Genomic DNA, 21,336 nt, shown 5'->3' with positions numbered 1-21,336 from the left:
TCCATCGGTTATCGATCCGTTTTGGTCGTGTAGAGAGTAGGGACAGTGAACAGGGACAGAGCGAGGATAAACAATGTAGTCTAAAGGAGCGTAAACAAATCTTTGGCGGGTTTTTTTGGTCCGTATTGGACAACAAATACTTCAATACCAGTGTATCTACAATGACCTAATATTGACCAATACATCAACTCAGCTTATTTGTCACTTGATAACATGCATCACATTCACTCCCCAGATCAGCACATCCAGACAGCTCCACCTTGATGGTCATCCAATCAAGACACACAGGGGCTGACCACCGTCTTAAGAGTGACTGTGTCTGCCTTTGGTCGTTTTCGCTTTGATTTTATTTTGGCCAATCAGCTGGCCAGGCCAATAAATCACATTTCAAAATGTCTGTTTCCCCCACCAGGTACTGAAGGTGACACGTCTAAGCAGATGAAACACCCCAACTGTGAATTCAGGCCAGTGGAGACGTATCAGTGAAGTGTCCCCAGAAAACCCTTCAGTCCCTCGCTCATGTATAGATTCCCAGACTTCCTCTTCCACTTTTTCTGCCTCTATACGTTACTTATATGCTGTGCATCCAGCACACACACACACACACACACACATACACACACACACATACACAAAAGGCTTCCCCTTCCGCAGGGAACAACCTACAAGGTTGCAGCACCTCCGCGGATGTGCCCATGTCACGGACAAAGACTATTCTAATTTCAGCCAAGTTCACTGTCACCTGCATGCTGGTAATAAATCTTGTTTGGTGAAAAAAAATAGATGTCCAATTAAAGTAGAAAATGATACAAAAAGAAGTGAATGAAGAAAGAATGCCACTTCAAGGACAACACAGCCTGTAATGAAAATGATAAATAAGTGTGAGGCATTACAATTCTGAGTAATCCAATCCGTTCTTGACTTGTTTGCACCCACATCCACAGAACGTCAGGTCTGCTTTCACTCTTAAAAGCAGTCAGACACAAATTGACATTCCTGAGATCGTTGGCAAACTCGGGCATGTTTCTTTCAAAACCTGCGACTTGTGATCCGTCGGGTCAAGCTGCACTTGAAAGCAGCTTTCACCACTAACCGAGATCACACCCACATTCTCATCTCTGGTCTCTGCAGCTGTGACTTTCTTTGTTTGCTGCCATGTTACCTCTCAAATGTGTCCCTATCGGAGGTTATGTGTAACGGATGGTAGGTTTTTAGTGTGATGGCAATGCATAAATGGAGTATGACACTACAAGCTCTGAAATTTGGGAGACACTTATCCAGTGCAAATTAGCTATTAACAGAAGTCATGTGTTAACAGGTACTTTACACACACACATGCGCGCACGCACACACACACACACACACACACACGCACTGCAAACTAATCTCCTCTGAATCGGTCATAAAAACGTTCTGGAGGGAAACTTTGGGACAGTCCTGAAAAAGCAGAGACAGGTGGTGGACATAATAACGATGATACAATACAAGTAAAGCTTATAAATTCAATTAATTTAATTTGAGCTTGTGTCAGAGAGGTGTAATGATAACTTTATCTATCTATGATAACTTTTGAATCCTTCTGTATTTCAGTGTATAATTGACAAAAAAAAGTTTTTACACGTCATTGCATTTATTACCTGTGTAAGGATAAGTCAACCATTATTCTAGATCCAATGAAAATATCAAATCAAAAATGTGTTGTTATTGCTCAATACTTTTGGACTTTGCAAACCTTCTCTTTGGCACAGAGAGTATGATACAAGAGAGGCTTTTAATCTGAGGATATGAGGATTTATCCAAATGTGGAGGGAATAATCAATCGTTTTGTTCTCTGGTAAATGTATTTGATGTATTTTCTTTTAAGACGTTGTACTCTTTATGTGACAATCTACTATCTCAGTTCTTTGCATTTATTTGTCTTTGTCAATTTTGATCTTAGCGTTACTATCTACTATCTAATAACCATGTGCTGTCTGGTTTTGTTTTCTTTTGTTTTGTGACTTAAAAAGTTAAGGCGGGACCTACTGACATAGAACACCAAAAATGGGTGTGGGTTTGGAATTTAGTTAATTGATGACTATTTTGTGTTTTTATTGTGCTACACTTGTGAATGCATCATCATTAGTGGTTGTCAAATATTGAAAATGCTGAACATTAAATGAAAGTTTATCAGTCTAATCATTTTGACCAATCAGGAGCCGGTACCAATTTAAGACGCAACCCCTGTGCCCCTTAGTTCTGCAGCAATTAGTCGACGTAATCGATGACGTCTACGCTGAAAATGCTTCAACTTCAATATCTCAAACCCTCGCATACATAACGGCTGATTTCCATTCATGGAACTCAGAACATACCGGCAAAGGTTGCGTACGTTTGCCGAATGACCGCCTGTCTCAGCCAAGCATGTGGTTAAGACAACACACCAGCAAAGTGTCCGGGTTGCGTTTACAGTATCTGCCGGGCTACTGCTCAGTGCCCAGTCTGCTGCCTTGGTAAAAGAAAATGCTTGTTTACTGATTTTGATTACAAACAGGGCTAACTGTACTTAAAGACCAAATACAATCCTCCACATACAGGGCTTTCACTAACAAATCCACCCTCTCTATCTCCCACCCTTGATGTTGCTCTGAGTCTTGAAGCCACCTTCCTGCTCATCCAGTAACAGAAACACACACAAGGTATTCACAAGCTAACATTTACAGACATTGTTACACTGATCGCATGCGGCCTCCAGTAAAAGTTACAAGCTAGTCTTAAGTGAAACTCCTTGAATGATTCAATCAGTGGAGATTATCATTCAGACAGCCTAATGCAGCAAGGCTTTTGCCATTTACTGTTTATGTCATTGGTGATCTTCATCCAGTTATAAATGGAGCTGTCAAGATAATGCTATGAAGGATCACGCTAACCCCCATTTACCAATCTCTTCGTCAAATCCCAAAGGGTGGAGCTTTGATTACTCCCGCAATTAGCGACGTCAACCTCCTCTACGAATTAAGTATTCAGGTTTGTGTTTTCAAACCAATTAGCCTACTCTCTTGCTATGACTTGTTGATTAATTATAGATATTTAGTTAGGAAAGGAGACATTAATTATTAATCAAAATTGAATTATGTGGCATAATTAACCACAAAACTTTCCCCCCCCCCCCCCCATCTCAGCATGTTTTCATTTATATAATCTCAGACTGTTTGTGACACGTGACGGAGCAGAGAAGGATATGTGACCTTGGCTCGTGTGTAAAGGCGTCGAACGCATTAACAAGGCACTAATAGCTTTTGTGGGAGTGTTTGCCGTACTGTCAGCAAGTTGCTGTAAGTGTTCAACGTTAACAAACACTCTCAGATCCAGAATCAATGGGTTCTTAGAAACCTGTTGTGCTGATGCACTGGAAGACTCTATTCATCATTTGTTTATGGCTAGATGCTATGAAGTGAGGTAATGGCATTTATGGGTATTTACAGATGGCATGTTGAGTCCTTAAATAATATTTATTGCGTCTGCCACTCTACTGCTATTGTAGCCAGTGTCCTTGCACAGATGATATAACAGATATCTGGTCATATATTGAGGGAAAGGTGTGATTTATTGCAAGGTCACGGAGGTTACAGAGTGCCTTACCAGCAAATAACAGAATGTATCATCAGCTTTTGTTGCAACAGCAGGTCTGAGTTACTTCACTGTGTAATTAGTATTGACTGACAGGCTATTAAATGTGAAGTTTGTGACTGAAATGCTGTGACATATTGATGTTGATCATTGTCTGTTTGTTGCCGGGCAGATTTGCCATTGTGGCCTTCATCGCGCAATGCAAGTCCGACCAGCTCTGGACAAAGGATTCCTTTGACCTGTGGACAGCGGCATGCGACCGTGCAAATATCCATCATCGCAGAGGCAGTGTGGAAATATATACGACAGCCAGCTGGTAAAACAAGTGTGAAACAAGGCGTACACATTTCTTCTGCATCTGCGATAAAACAACTGCACCGGTAACTGCACTTTAAGCAGATTCGAACTTTGTGATTGATGTAGTTGGTGGAGTTCCACACCATCAGCACAATATTGTAAGGGAAACATAAGGGGGGTACGACTGTGGCATTAGTTGCAGTTTTGCTCAATTTCTGTGTGTATTGCTGCATTTCATAGCACATTTCAGTAACCAAAGAGACTGCGATGAGATAAGGAGATTACCGCACTTATCATAATCACCGTTGAACAGCTCAGAAGATACAATTTATTGCTCTGGTTTGAGGCTTACAATAACAGTGTGGCACATCTGCTCATAACCACAGGTAAATCTGAATGGCAGCTGTAAAATGTAGCAGCTAATGGAATGCTAAATTCGCGCCGGATGCCTCCGGTAATGCAGATTCACCAAATACCAAATAAATTAAACGGATATGTGATAAAGCTTAGAGCACACGCACAAAGACAAAGCACCGGATTAAGGCAGCTACACCTACCTTTATATTCAGCCCGCCTATAATGTGACGAAGTGATGGCAGTTGTCACTGGTGAATCATGTTGATATGTACGTTAACTTACATTAGCGCGTCTTATGGTGTATAAAACAGTACCCATTTGATTATTACCGGTTTGACAGTATTTTAATGTAATGCACATCTACGGGAGGCTACGAATGTGTGATTTAAAAAAATGTAACTCTCATTAACTTTTAAATCTAGGATATAGCATAAAACAGAAAAATGAATAATCTTAAATTACCTTACATTATTGAAAACCTTTGCAATGAAAGACATTGTATTTCTCCACTTCTTCTTTTCCCATTTATTCCATGCATAAAATAGGTACAAATCACCCATGCTCCCATAAAGCACAATCATTCCTGAAAAGACCAAGTTTGGTCTTTGAAACCGTCGTTGAGAGAGACATTCCCTCTCCGTAATGAAAATGTCCGGTCCAGCCAATTAAAGCCGAGCCATTTTGTCTTTGTGTCTTTCCTTCCTCTGCAATTAATTAAATGTGGTTATAAAAAGGATATTCTTGTGGTCTGAATGCCTGCAACAGACCTCCACTGGTCATGTGCTCAGGCTGAATTACAATGTTGTCAATGGCGCCATTATGTGAGAATTAGGTTTGAGCTTGTCCCCTTTACGAAAAGCTATTGTATTGAAACGATTATGAATGCTGCGTGAAAACGACTGACTCCACTGAATGTTTCAAATTAATACTATTGGAACCAAGTCACATGTTTTACCACTTTATTAATTCCAACAAGATGTACTGGGGCTTACAGAGATTCACCTTTTCCTCCCTCGTTCATTAATCAACTTATCCTGTTCACCCTTTGTCTCTGTTATGGTCAGTGGCGATTGGGAATTAAAATCTAATAACAGACCTCCACTGAGGTTAATATGTAATTAATATAAACATGCAGACCAAACATTGCTTTTTTTTGTTTCTGCTGGAATACGCACATACATGTATCTATAGTAAATGTTTAAGACTTTATTGTTGGAATCATTCTTATAGATGTGCAGGTACCGGTGTTTTGTAACAGTTTGTTCACAAAGCTTTGCAGTAAAAGAAGAAAAGTAACATTTTTATAAACTGATTTAACCCCACCAAGCTGGTTTGAGTTGCTTCTGGAAACAGCTACAAGATGCTGAGTTATCTCGGCACCGTTATTATCTTACGCCCGGATGAGATAATGTTTTGGGAAGAAATAACTTAACAGTTTGCTATGATGGTTCTTGGAAGCAGTTTATTCTTTAGGTCCCCAGAGACCCCAGTCAGTGGTTTTTGTATGTTAAATATGTTTAGGGTTTAGTTGCACAGTGTTTATAGCCATGACAATGGCTGGCATATTTCATCATGTGCAATGAGGATAGAAGAAGTGTCCTTGAATGCGGATACGTCACCCTCAGTGTGCTGGGTTAGTCATCCCTCCCAAGGTGATGGAGTGTCTGGTCATGGATCATTGCCATTTTAGGCTTCTTGTCATCGAGTCTATCCTTTAAAGTTGTATGTCCCTTTAATTTAAGCCTTCGACACCACTAATGTATATAGAGCAAGGAGGACTTTTATAGGCACTAAAACTGCTGGGAATTCACATGCAGCCTGTCCTGGTACAAACGCCTTAAGGCAAAGGAAGAAAAAAAAAAAAGAAATCATAAAAGGAAAAGGGAGGAAGAAGCATCTATTTGAAGCACATACCATCTTAATGTGGCATTTGAAGGCCTTTGCATTGCTGTACAGTACGGCAGACATTAAATGTTGGCCTTATTATTTTAATAATAAGCATCAGGTGCCCAGCACGGACAGGAGAGCAGACCTTCTAGTCTCACCGCGGGGCTACTTATTATTATTAACATCATTTGTCTGGATCTCTTGTTGGTTCAACCGACACTGTGAGGATGACATGTTAATAAATGACCCTGGGTAGCTCTTTGGCATAGGCCTGTTCCTCATCTGCCCTCTCAGCCTCATCAGCAATACACGTGCACAGACACACACACAGAGAGTACATCCAATCCCCAACAGGGATAGGAGGTGGCAATTTGTTTTCCTGAAGGTCCCCACTCTGTCTATTGTTGTTTGCACTGAAGGGGACAAATTCAATTCATTCTTATGACAAGAAGGCTGTGATATACACAAGAATAAAGAGAGGAAGGAGGAAGGAGATAGGAGGTGGAAAGGTATTGCGACCGTCCAGGAGGAAGAAAACGGAGACTTGCTGAATTTAACAATAAGATACAAAGTAGAGCACAATGGCTGAGCAGGTTGTGCTTGAGGGGAGTTGAGGGCCACAGCTAAGAAAAAGGGTTTACTGGTTTGTATTCTTCATTCTGATGATAAGGAACTGCTGATTTAAACTGCAGCAATCAATGCCACTGCTCTGACACACCTGGACTGACAGCCACTCCCACTCCCACGACCTCAAACAATCAAGCAAAAAGGAGGCTCTACTGGGAATCATGACTCGACTTCAAATCACAGGAAACCTCAGTCAGTGCCGAAGAGACACCACGATGACTACAGAGTCATTAAAGTGTCAACTTGTCGTGAAATTAAACTGTTTTGTTAATGTATCTTATTAAAACAACAATTCATAACTGCAATCAAATACTCAACGAACAATAACATATCATCAAAGGACGTCGACCGCCTACAGCAACGGTATTAACAACTAGTTTGTACTTACGCCTGCTCACTAAGACGTCAAGAATTTAAAGCTAAACAGTCAGAATTGGCATTGAAATGACTGCAGTTTTCCTGGATGTCATTTTAATAGTGGTGAGCTGAAGTGTTTTAAAAAGGGATGTCAAATTGGGATCGGGAAGCTTTTTTGGACCCCGATCCATTGGGCATCGGATACTGAATCAGAGCAGATACTTATATTTACCTAAATGTTGACTAAATCCATTTCTGAAATATTGAAATGACTTCAAAAGCATGTTACTGATGGAGTTTGCTCAGTTGTTATGGACATAGCCATTAAAGCTAGTAAGTGGACCTTGAGTTAGTGTTTCTTGGTTGAATCTTTAACTTTTAAAGACCTAAATATATATATATTTGAAAGGCCTATAGTTGTGTTCACAGTAGATTTGAGGCATTTAACCAGCTGCTTTACAAAATGTAGCTAACACAAGACTCCGCGTAGGCACCATTTTAATAAGTAAACTTAATCCTGTCCAAAATAAAAATCTTAAAAAAAGCAAAAACGTGATGACTATCGCTGCTCATCCAAACTGCATGGTTTGTTACCAATGAACATGAAAATGAAGATAATCCATGCATAATATGTGTTACTAATCAAATTGTCATAATGAGAGATCAAGGAAGCTGTGCCCAGAGCAGATCTGAAACGGTGAACATGAAGCAAACATTATGCGTTTGCCTTTTAAAACCAACCTGCAATGATAAAAAAAAATAAACTCTTTCTGAATCTCCCCATGATGCCTCCCCTATGAACTGTCACATTAATAATCCTATGCTCATATTCAAATGTTCTGTCGAGAACTAAAGAAAGATTGAGTGCCTTTGCCATTGTGAGGCTAAGATTGAAGACATGTCCCATTGACATTGTTAAAAGTTTATGAAAATATATGAATCCTCAAATGTCATGGCTGGTGGGGCTCCCAACTCCTGCACAGTTTCAGGACAAAATCAGTGTTTTAATCAAAATGATTGAATACTAGCGAGTGACATTCAGGGATGTGAATAAAACAAGTGGGCGAGGGTCGATGTAGTATAGTGTACGTAGTGTGTGTGCGTAGTTCTTATGAGGGTGGAGGCATGGTGGTGGGGGGGGGGGGGGGTCAGACAATAGATCTTACTACGCCCGTGCAATACAACGAGATGTCTGATTTTGCTCATGGTCGACGTGCACATGTAAAGGAACCACATTTTCAAATTAGCATGATACGATTCCGCCGGAGAGTCAACCGTCTGTCAAATTAAGACATATGGTGTCACATCTGCATGCAAAGCCTTGCATACGTTATATATTCTTTCAACCTGTGAGCCTGAATGACATAAGGATAACTCAGAGGCACACGCTTTGTGGCATTCACGGAGGTGTCCGTAGACGGAAAATGTTTAGCTTGGCCGTCTTGTGTGGCCGTAGCGTTCAGGAAACTCCCTGTTGTGCTTTTAGTTTCTATTATTCAGCACATCATCACTAGTTTTTTGCAAATTAAAATGAAAAGTAAGGATTTAAAAAGGAGCTTATAGTTAGTATTCAGGTGCTGGTCTATTGTCACACTTCACAAGATAAACGTGCTGTGGGAGAGTTGAAACAAATCAAATCTTTGAGAATTCAACCTGACACAAGGAGTGACGGCCTCATACCTCTGCTGCTCTGTTTCTTACACATTACCCTGTTCATATTTGACCACTACATGCACCAAATTACATTAAACATTTCTAAAATAAAGTTGTCGCTGCATCTTTAAGGACCCTGAATAGGATTTTGGAGGGGTCCCAATAACGAAGGAAGGGACACAATAACATGCAAAAAATGTTTTGGAACACAGGTAAAGAGGTGTGCTATTGACACTCTATATTTGTGGTACATTAACATAATCTTCCATCTTCAATTCCTTTATGGATCAACAGAAACAGGTCTCTTTTTAGCATGAATTCTTTAAAAGCACAACAGAACATTTTCATTCATGCTGCACAGGATTAAAATCAAACACGGAACTTGTTCATCTTTGCCAGGCAATGAAAAGATTATATATCACATGAATTAGCTCGCAGTCTCTGGAGACATAGAGCAGGAAGTACAAGTAAGTCTGAATTCTGAAGTTACCAGGTGGACTTGCTGGCAGTCTGTTGGGAGCTGGTGATACGGAGCTCTATTGTGGGACTGGGAGAATGATGGAGTGCCGCGGGCCTACAGCAGTTGTCCCGTCTGTTCTGTTGCCACTCTATTCCATCATAGGCACATTTACCCTTAAGGGAGTCTCCAGAGAAAAAGAGTGCTGACCTGGTGCACCTGTGCTTCCCTTCATGGTGGGGGAGGCTCACTAACCCGAGCAGTCCCTGTCCTCTACCTGTTTGGTCTTTACATTTGGATAATAATTTAGAGCAAGGACAAAGTGGTTTTCTGGAAAGCTTACTCTACTTTTAGAATTGTTCCACCTCTTACTCACCCCCTGTATTAATAGAAAAGAGCTTTTCCGTTTATATAAAATTAAAAGAAAAGCTACTGAATCTCTTTGAGCGCCATCGTGACTGAGGATATATTTAATGTTTCATCACGTTCCTTTTCAAGCTTTCATTATAGCGTGGGTGTTCCCTACGAGTGGTGAACTGGAAATTATCCAGAGCTGGAGCGTCAACATTAAATGTCAGTCCTTTATGGCCTGTCATTCAGTGCAGACAGATAAATTACCTTGCTGTCAATCCGGCCAACAAATTAAACAAATTGTGGGAATAATCAATGGCAAACAGGAAGATGAAAAAAATAAGTCCCTATTTCATCACCATGGCGTGAATACATTAAATGGTAGATGCATTTTTTTTTGGACCCCTTTACAACTATCCTCATTTGCATGCAATGCTACTCAACCATCCCAATTAGGGGTACAAAGAAGGGAGTAATTGCAGATTAAAAACTAGAATGCTATATGTAATCGCATGGATCAAAACACAATTAAAACTTCATCTCAACCTGTTATAGCTCGCTGACGAGGCCAACCCCCCTGATCTTAATACTTTAAATCATATAAGGGAGGGTCGTTTGCCGACGGACAGATAAAAAACACCTCTTGCGCCCAACAGTAAATTAATCGCACCAATTATTCACCACCAAGAGACGTTTAATGCAAGCCTTTGGAGAAACGAAAGCCGGGCACTCAAATCCTCTCATTTGTAATTGGCTGTCTACTTCAATAATTGATTGGAACAAATGTGAAATGGATGAGAGGGTCTAAGTGTTCTCCATCACACGCTTTCTGGTTCAGGAAGTTCACGGGCGACTGCTCAAAAAGGAGTCCCACTGCACAGATTTTGCAGATTTTTATATCTTCTGATTGCTATGCATGCAAGTGGAGGTAGCAGTGAGCCATTTATACGACGAGGACATTCAAAGGACAGTTTGTCCTGATGTACACAAGGAATGCTGTAGAACCCAAGTGTCAAATGTCAACAATTCAGAGACAATAAAACAAGTCTATCACAGTACCACTAGACTCTATACAAAGTCTGTCTGTGAGTAAGCTTGGTGTAAGCTGTTCTTAATTAAACATCTCTCCTAATTGTCTACCATAACAACATATATTTCAAGGTCTGTACAGGGTCAATTCTAACGACTTTGTTGATCCCCCTACCTTTTCCTCAGCGTCACCAGCTGGTAAATGAAATATCTCAACAACTACCAAATGGATTGCTGTAATTTGACATTCCCCAGAGGATGGATTGTGATTACTTTGATCCCCTGACTTTACTTCTAGTACTTCGGTCTGTCAATAAATGGCATTCTCATCAATCTCGGCTCTAATTTGTAGTGCTAATTGGGAAATGTTAATGTTAAACTAAGACGGGTGGACATGGTCAATATTATACCTGTTCAACATCAGCCTGTTAGCATTGTCATCATGCGCATGTTAGCATGCTAATGTTAGCATTTAGTTTGGGCTCACAGAGCCGCTCACACGGCTCCTTGTCTTGTTTTCTATGAGATGCAAACCTACTGATTAAACAGAGCTAATGACTTGAAAGCTTTGGGCAGCCCGTTCTACTGCAGGAGCTACGCACCATCTCAGAAATCTATGACGAGGCTGTACACGACGAGAAGTAGTGTTTTTTCATTCTACTTGGGCCAATACATGCAAAATGTGATCCTTAGCTGCATCTGTTCTTTGTTAGCCTGCGTGTGTGTTTTGTTCCATGCATGTCAAGATGTCTTCACAACCGTGGAGGATGAAATCATGAAATGAAAAGGAACATGCCCACTGGGGCCCTGAAGCAGAAAAATGAATCAACGATGCTAAGCAAGAACGGCTTAAGGGGACATGCGGGATGTTGCTTTCCATTCGCTGCCTTGTTGGAAGACAACAAAAGCACAATGCTACAATGTGCATGCAAAATGGAAGTACATGCGTTTAGCATACACGCTGTCACAACAACAAGTATACTGTAAGATGAGGAGTATTTTGAATGAGCAGAATGTGGGTGGTGGGGAATGATTTAATAACACCGTTACGTGATTGTTGTAAAGGCAAAATAAAGATCTGGTGAAAATAATGTGCACTTTTCACATGTGTGTATGGACTATTTTAACACCCAGGTAACAGTATGTTAATTCCCAACATTTTTATTTATTATATCATATTATATTAATGTCCCCCTTGTGTCCCCTTGGCACAAGGCAATGTCCACCTGTCATATATTTCAACACGTAATACAGTATATTAAGTGATCTTGGATCAATTCAAATCATTTTGAGAATCCTAAAGTGATAAAATGAACCAGTATTTCACAAGAAAGAAGCAACGATTAAAGAAAAGTCTGAACAATAAACAAAATTCTGTGCGATTGATTCAGTTTTTGAGTCTTTCTTTATTATCACATGACCAACTCAGATTGTCTTGTGACCCCTTCGGAGGGTCACAGACTAACTCGTTTGGACCACTGACTGTCTTTTTAATGACTTTTTTTTGTGTCCTCTTTCTCATCTACTGTCACTGTACAAGAGGAAAATATCCTGTCGCAATAACGCATGATGGGAAAAGAGAAAGCAGGTGCTGGAATGATCCCCTTTCATGCTGAATAATTGCGCCGACACCCCTCCACCCCTCCACCTCCCACCCACAGTTGCTTAGCAAATCCTCCCCACAAGCCTTTGCTGCTGCTTGCTGTGGCGGGTCCCATCCACCTGCCAAGGGCTAAACACTAGTCCATCCATCATCGCACCACTTGACAAATACATTCCATAATAGAAGTTTATTTTTTATGGGAGGCTGAATCAGAGGCCTTCCCATGCATACAAAAACGTGTCAAAGTTATTTATGGGACCTGCTGAGAAGCACAATATGTCATATCAAACTCCTATTTTCTCTTTCCTTAAACCACATCGCCTGTCAATATCACTGCAGCTATCAATAATGTGGAACACCGGCGGAGATAACGCCCTGTGGAGCTGCGGGTCAGATGGAAGAACGTCCTCTCCTGCAGCTCGAGGAATATGCCGACACACACAAACACACCGATGAGACCACACGTACACACACTGGCTCACAAAGATGTACACGTTTCCAAAAAAAGAAGCTCATTGGCATATTCTCTCCTCTGCGTCCCTCAGAACAGTAATACACAGATGTTCCAGTGATCATTTCCAATGAATTCATTCTCAAACATATCGCGCCCATGAAATGCACACACTGACGGGCTCATGCTTGCTCAGAAACGTACATTTAAATCAAAAAATTCAAAGTCCATTTTGAGACTTAGGATGCAATAGTCTGCTTTGGTTAGAGTGCTCTTCCAGTGTAGCCAGACGGGCCTTTAATTGCCTAATTGTTTAAAGGTTAATAATCATAAACACATTAAAGGCAATTACCGAGCAGTTTTGCACATTTTTTTTGTGTGATAGTTGTCAGTACATCCAGGCTATGTGCAACATTTGGTCCACCCAGCCTGTTCTGCAGTACAGTGTTCACCCATGTCTTATGAAAAAGGTTAGGATGAGTGAGAACAACAAGAGCAGTTTTCAAGTTTGCACTAAATGGCCATCTGAAAGCTACAATATCTGAACTTACAAAAGCCATGTAACGATGTTTTTGCTCTATGTACTTCGGGATAAGTAAGGTTTATCAAACTATAAGATCACTGCAGCTGTGAAACACTGAAATCTCACTCAATAGTCTAGTTGGAAGTTTAAAAATGGTTGTTGCCTCATTAAGTAAATGATAATAGACTCAGATCAATCCAAATCTGAACACATTCACTTTGTTGTGTAAAATCTGTGGAGGTCATGGTCCTTAATGATTGATCACATCTGGGCTGTCCCATAAATAGCATGATTTGAGAACGCAAACTGGAACGAACTACTTAAGATGAAATGTGTGCAACAATGTAAGGCTTATAGTTCAAAAGTTACACAAATAGTGTGCTCGGTCGCCAAGAGCACAGCGGAATTCAATGCATTGACGACCTCATCCGTCTCATGGTGTCCGAGTAAATTCATTCCCTGATGCGAGCTCCAGTCCCAAATCCAAGTTGAGCAACATATTAATTGAAATCGAACGCCGCGAACCATTTCACCTTGGACGCTTTAATGTTAACAGCGAGGTCCAATAGTGTCACTATGTTAATGATCCCGCTAGATCACTAATGAACAGCTTTGCTGAGCTCGGTACAACGGGGAGCGGACACGAGGGCCGATACAGGGAAGGGCAGTGGATCCACGCGTTTTCAGTGTTGTGAAAAGAAATAATGGAGAGACAAACACAAAGCATACAGTAGAAAGTGACGTGACCTTCATGATGACGACTAGGAACCAGGAACAACATCAGCATGGTTTGTTTGATTAACAGATCAGCTTGTTGAGAATAAGTGGCGTGTTGCACACATTATCATATCTGCTACATTGTCTTTCTTACACCTTTTAAACACTTTTTAGCTCATTCCTCAAGTGTGACAGAGGTCCCTTGAGAGGTATTTGAAGAACGGGGTACTCGTCCTAATTTATCTTTTTTTGTAATTACTTTCCTATTTATACAAGTGATTTATTCTACTCAATCTATCTTGTCAACGAAAGGAAAATATGTGACTAAAGATGTGGCCGTGTGGCGAATGCATCTGCATTTTAAAAACAAAATGAAACCGCATAAAAATGTTGGTTTATTTTATTCATGGTTGAGTTGTGAGAAATGGAGCTGTTTACTTCAACCAACCGAGTGACTGAAAGCTCAAACTTGAGGCTATACCTTCCCAGAATTCACCTCTGACCTTAAGACAAGCGACTGTGCATCATTCTGTGGATAACTGCTTTTGATTTACACTATTCCAGAGGACAGTTGCAGAGTGAGCTGCTGGGAATCATCGGTTTTCCACACAGGGCCTGAGACCTGTCAGTCATCTTGACAGACATGTCCTTTCAGGGTAAGAAAATGTACCAAATAGGGTCCCCAGATGAAAGCTGACAAACCAATCAAAAACAGACAGAAATTAGACTGTGCAACTTGAGAACTGCCAGTCACAGTGATTGGCAAGCTTTGCAGGTGACTCCATTGCCAAGCAACAGAGGGAGATGTCTGCTTTAGACCATAATGCCTGAGAAAGAAACATGCCACTAAAACTCAATTTAAATAGTTTTCTGTTTTTTACTTAATGACTGATCTGCATCAACGTTGGAGACGTGGTGGTGGGCGGAATGTGGCAATATTTCAAGAGAGCCTACTCTGGTCCCCGGTCTAAAATTAAATAACGTCGTGAATTCGGCTAATATTACTTTCTCTTCTACCAACAAGAATGAAAGTATTTTACATGTGAAGGAACTGAGCTGTTACCCTCATCGACACCTCGTCATATTCCACTGAAGCCCATATGAACACGTTGTACTTTTCGTCGGAGAAAGAAGATTTCTTTCAGTGTAATCTCATGTGAGTGGCTTTCTTACACTGCTAATTAGGTAAATGGAAAGGTAAATGTAGGAACCTGCCTTCCACATATATAATCATAGCACTTTCAACTGTGCCGACGCCAGAGCCAAGACCCATTTGTATCTTCCTGCATTTGAATTCCAAACAACATATGTTGTCCTGCCATGTTATCCAATTACAGCATTTAGCTACAATCTGCAGAATAAAACAGGTTTATTAATGGTCGACTCAATCTAAACTTATTTTATGATATAAACAATAAGAAATCATTCAGTAAATGTGAAAATATACTCAAGTTGCACCTTACATAATCCACAGATGGAAAACTTTCACACTGATAAATGAGTTCTCCTCAACTTCCCTTTTAGATGTTGAGGTCTAGTCTTCTCATCATCAGGCGGAATATATTCCTTCATCATGTCAGAAGCTGCTGAGGCTTCAACTCTAATCAATACATTATCCAATAAGCAGTTACGTAAACAATTGTCTTTTTTTGCATTTGCTTACAAAAGTAAAATATCGAAATTTGCTCCGACAGCACTGTGTTGTCCCTTTCTACTCCACTTGCTCTTAAATTCACTCAAAACAAATATAACAGCTTGGTGAGACAGAATGGATATTCTGTCATTTAAGAAATGAGGTCTTTAATACGCGTTAATGTTGACTGCGCTGTCTTGGGCTACAGAAGCTCTTGAGCGATATGCCCCAATACAAGGAGGTTGAAAGAGTTAAACGAAGAAGGCAGCAAGGGGTGAACCAAAAGGCCGTGCTGTTTAATCATGAAAGACGGCTAATGACAAATTGTAAAACATCAAATGACAAAAACCTCTTCAGCCCCCTGACTAAGTTCCCTGGCAGGGGGGCCCCCAGTTCTCTCCCTAAAGCCTCATGTTAGCGAGCAGCTCATGGAACGATCAACAAATCCCCCTTCAGTGCTCATGACAGACGGCGGCCCACAGTTCCTTTTATGCGTTAATCCTTAAAACATGTTCGAGAGAAACAAAACATCCGACGCTGATGGGGCCTGGTCAACTTTTCCGCTGATTATCCGAGCGTCTCCGCGTGTTTGTGCGCGGAGGGGGTGAAGTCGGGCTGGCTGGTTCGTAACAGCCTGACATGAGTTGGGTTGCAGCGAGGCCAAGCGTCATATTATAAAATGAAGTCATGTTGAAGGGAGAGAAGTGTACGTCAAGTTTATTTTGCTCTCCGTCTAATGCTGTCCGGGCCTTGTGTAGTGTGCAGTGACACTCAAACGGCTCGAAATGAGCGCTGATGCCCCGAGTGTTGATGCGTTATGCCATTTGCCGTTTGCCTCATTCATAACTTATGATATTGCTCATGGTAATGGCGCAGGCCCCCTTTTTTGCCAAACATAACGAAACGTGATCAGTAAAAGGAATCAAAAAGCCGGCTGTCGTTTCTGTCTCTATGATTTACGTTAAAGTAAGTTGCTGCAAATCAAATGTTTGAATTCCTTGATCTCATTGCAGAAGTGTAACTTTTTCTGAGGCCCGTTTCAAACAGCTAAGTGGACTCCAGCTTTAAAAACATGAATCAATAAACTTCAATAAGAATCAGCTGTACGTTACGATGTGTGTACTTTTTGCAGAGGGCTGGCTTTTGGGGGAACCTCTTGATAAATAAGAGGGTTGTAGAAAAATGTTTGCTCCTCAAAACTGTCAAGTGTGCATTTATTGAAAAAACTGGAAAATGTTGATATTTGCATCAAGTTAGAGTCACTGAAGTGCATGTGTTCCAGTCATTCAAGTAGTAAAAAGCTATTCCATGGCACATTTTGAGACATTATCACCGTCATTGCCATCTGTCAAATTAGCATCAGATAAAAAAGTGAAAAAAACGAAAGAAAAATAATTGTGCTTGGGCAATTTAATCGTTTCACTGTAAGAATACTGGACAATTCAGTTTTTTCTTTTTCGTCACATCTAATACCAACATTTTAAAATTTCTCCTTTCTACAATATTTGTGCATGACAACTACTGAATGACTAAGTGTAGAGAAAGATAAGATTGTGGTTCATAAACAAATCAAATGAAAAGGCAAATGATAATTGCAGGTCTTCACCCCATTCACCGCTCTCAACATGAAGAGCACACTACTTGCATTGGCCATACATTGTGAGGTGGAATTGTCCAATATGGACATAACTCTTTGGATGCTGGGATGAGCAATGACAAAAAAAAAACAGATTTGAATGTTTGATCTTTTTGAGCGACCAAGTAACTTATTCACGTTCCAAAACCAACTGCAACTTCTGCCGCTTTTAGCTCCGAATGAACACAATTTGTACCGTCCAATTCTTTAAATCGCATCATAAGAAAACACAAATCTGTACGGGGGCTTAAAGTCAGGTTAAGAATAGAATAACAAAAGGCCAGTTCAAGTTTAGTAGCGTGCGTAAACCCCGGCAGCTTGACATCGTTTCTCAGCCGCCACGCACTTCTGTCATTGCTAACCGCGGTGGGTTGCGGCCTCTTCAGGTGCACTGCAAAAGCTGTTCTGTCCCGGAGCATTAAGTTGTATTTCATCGCTCATACAGCATTACAATTACTGGATGTTGACCTCATTGCGGCTGTTTATGTTTACAAGCTCTTTCACGAACAGAGTTTTACAGCACACTTTATTTACTGCAGCGGGTTTAATGCATGTCGTCTCGTAAAAAACACACAATAAAAGCAGCCGCACATTTATTGTTACTCTCTGGTGGCTATTCAGTCTTGTCACACGTGCAGAGGCCCTCACAACAAACTGCTGTTTAAGGCGCTGTATGTTTTAGAAGAGACTGGTGATGCCTACAATTTATTCTGTGCGGCACCTGACTGATTTAAAAGTTGTGTTTGAGTGCGTGTATGTTTTTGTGTGCCTGAGCAGACACATTAAATCTGGTTAAGAGAAGACTGTAACAAAAATAAAAAAATTTATTAAAACTTTATCTTTTGAAAATATTGTAATTATTTACTTTTATGTCTGAATTTGCCCAACATCATGTAACTGTTTCCCCTTTGCTTTAATATATATACACTTTGTAAGATCACAGCTGTATAAATTGGCGCAACTTCATTCCAAACCATACTGCAGGTGTTTTATCAGTTTGACTAATACTGACAAAATCCCTTAAAAAGACAATTGTCATCACTATTTTATCTGCTTGAAAAAAAAAAAAAATGTCAACCGTCAGCACTATTGGGAGATCCATCCGAAAATCCCTCATCCTTTGCTAATCAAAATTTCCATTTCCTATCACTTGGGAGTTCTCGATGCGGGATAGCCTCTGCTTTTATCCCAGGTAGAGGTTTAATTTGAAGCGAGGCACTAAAATTAAAAAGCCAGCCTTCGTCTAACTGTCAATCAGTCGCTGATCGTTGATGTTCGTATGAAAAGCTCTCCTGCTTCGGCACTGACAAGCGTGAGCCTATTTGATCAGGGCTTTTCAAAGAGGAAAAAGCGTGGATGGCCATCAGAAATCATTTGCTTCTCACCAGGACATTCGAGTGCTATCCTGACAGCACACAATCACACACGGGTTGATGCAGTATGTATCTTGTTAATCTTTTTACTATTACAACCCCTTTTTTGATTTTATATGGGATTCTTTTATTCGGTTGGCACTCAAAAGTGCACAGCTGAGTGCTCCGTCCGTGCACCACGGGGCACTAAAATATGACATAATGGGATTCGAATGCAGCCTTGGAGTCTGGACTGTCCGAGTTTCCCTGTCTACTGTATAAAAGATCCATTATAAACCGCAGTGAGCTTACATTTGAGTTGGTGGTTTACACTAAAGTAAATAATAAATAATAAATGATGGTCTCCGGTAATTACCATTTATGACGTGAAATCCTCGGTGTGTATTGAAACTCAAAATGGTTTCTCCGAGATTTCTGATGTCTGAGTCTACTTTCAAGAATTGGGACGAAAAAAGAAAAATAAATGAGTCCTTTTTTTAAAAAAAACACACATTTGTCAGAGTCACGCTGAGGTAAAGTCTGGGAAGAGTATCCTTTGAGATCACTGGCACACAACTGGCTCAGAAGTGGAACCGCTGTTAACGCCACCCTCATAAAACATGCATAAAAGAGTATTTAAGAGTCAGCCTACGTCAGTATCATAAAGAGATGCACGGAGAAATATTACTGAGGCCAAGTGAGTGCATCTATAACCAAGAAGAGGAAAAGAATGACTGTATACGCAAAATATGATGCAAAGCAATCTGCACACGGTTAAATTATGTCACAGCTTTAAAAGGTTTGGATTGGTGCAGCAGAGCACACACAATTCATAAATATGTCATTCATTTTTAAAAACAATACAGTTTTGGATATGCTAAGCTGGATGGACTGGGATGAACTAAATTATTCTAGAAACAATCTCATTTCAACTAACTATGGTTTAATCTGCTTCATAGTATTTCAATCTACGCAACAATTTATAAAAACATGTGTTGGAACAAGCGTCACATGTGATTGTCAGCGACAGATTTTCAATTGGAAAGACGGGAGCTAGAAAGAGAGAATCGTTGAGTTGCCGTCCCTTAACACTGCACACAAGAAATATTATATTGCTGGACACAAACAAGTCTCCATATTGAGTTCATATTAAAAACAACTTCATACACTCAAATAAATGTGTAGCAGAGGAAACTTTATTGTAATGATTAATCTGTCATCTGTAGACTTTCTCACACAGTATCCAGTTTATTTGGTATTCCTTTTCAATGAAGCCTACAAAATATTTTGGCACAAAAAGACATTATACAGGAGCAACATTCAATCTTTTATTTTGCTAAAGATTTTGTTTTTGCATCTTTTTTATTAGAGCAGCTGGAGGATGACAGGAGAGGGGGGAGAGAGAGAGAGAGGAGGGGGAGGAGGGGGGGGGTGACATGCAGCAAAGGGCCGCGGGTCGGAATCGAACCCCGGCCGCTGCCAAGGACTCAGCCGTGCACGCTGTAGCGTGTGAGCTAGAGGTCGTCCCAGCATTCAATCCCTTTGATGCATAATTCATATTCATGTATTCACGTTAAAAATTCAACAACGTATGAGTTTTTGAAAAGAAACAACAAACAAACAAACAAGAATGTACTTCCAATGAAGTGAAGCACTGCATGGAAATAATCCCAATGTTTAATACCGTCCAATCGGATTTTGTGCTGCGTCTCCTTATTCAGCTCGGCAAATGGTCTCTTTTACTCTTTATTCTCATACAGCAGGAACGTTGCTGTGCTCTGCGCCCACACGTAACACTGATTTCTGACTGTGTTCTTGTGGCCCGTCTGTAAGTCCAAAGTGTTCCAATTATTCCCTTTTAACGCTCTTTGACATCCTCCATTTTTTTTTTTATCCCGGGGCTTTATGAATGCCTTGTGGCGACCTCTCTCAAAAGACGGAAGCTGGTGCCGATGACACTCCATTTTGAAACCACAACAATATTATTCCGCTTAAGTCAATCTAATTGCTCGGACGTCTAAATGAGATTTAAATGAATGCAGACGGATTAACGAGGACGCTAATCACATGATGAGGGGTTTGTCCTTTCCATCCATGTTACATTTCTCTTGCTGCACGGGGAGCCATGCTACACGACTGCATCATGGGAACCTGACAGTAACCTCCCCTACCAGCTGCGATCTACTACACAATGCCCAGGGCAACATGAATGTTAATTGGGCTTCTAATATGCAATTTTGCTGGCCACAATCTGTAAATATCACTTAATATCAATGGACTAAACCAAGCAGACATCCCAACCTCTCGGCCTCGGTTTTCTTTAATACTAATAACAGTGGTCGCTCCCTTTGTCAATGACTTTAGGAAATAAATGAAAAATAAAAAAGACAAATGATGTAATAAATGCCGTAGCATGCTAGTATACCTCAGGATTTCAATGAAGAGCTGAAATCATTGATGCTCTTACTCAAACAAAATGCACTGAAAATATTAAAGTCAGTGTGCACAGTATGGAAGAGAGATTAAAAGAAAAAATACTCATAATGTACCATACATGCAAATTATTCATGCATAAGTGCAGGGGATTGACTGAATCCTCGGTCAAAAGCAATGTTGGAAAAAAAGGTACAACTTCTACTTTAGCGGCATTAATGGCACAGTCAACAATCATTATTTATCAGTTTAAAAGGGAAATCTATGCACACAACAACTGGCGGCATTGTAATTGTCACAAGTTAAGCTCACAGAGCCTTGGAATATATGCAGACAGACATGCATTATTTTGACAGTAATGCAC

Source organism: Pholis gunnellus, assembly GCF_910591455.1.
Source record: "Pholis gunnellus genome assembly, chromosome: 16".
Lineage (NCBI taxonomy): Eukaryota > Metazoa > Chordata > Actinopteri > Perciformes > Pholidae > Pholis > Pholis gunnellus.
The sequence above is the reverse complement of the archived record's forward strand: the minus strand, read 5'-3'. Positions refer to the sequence as shown.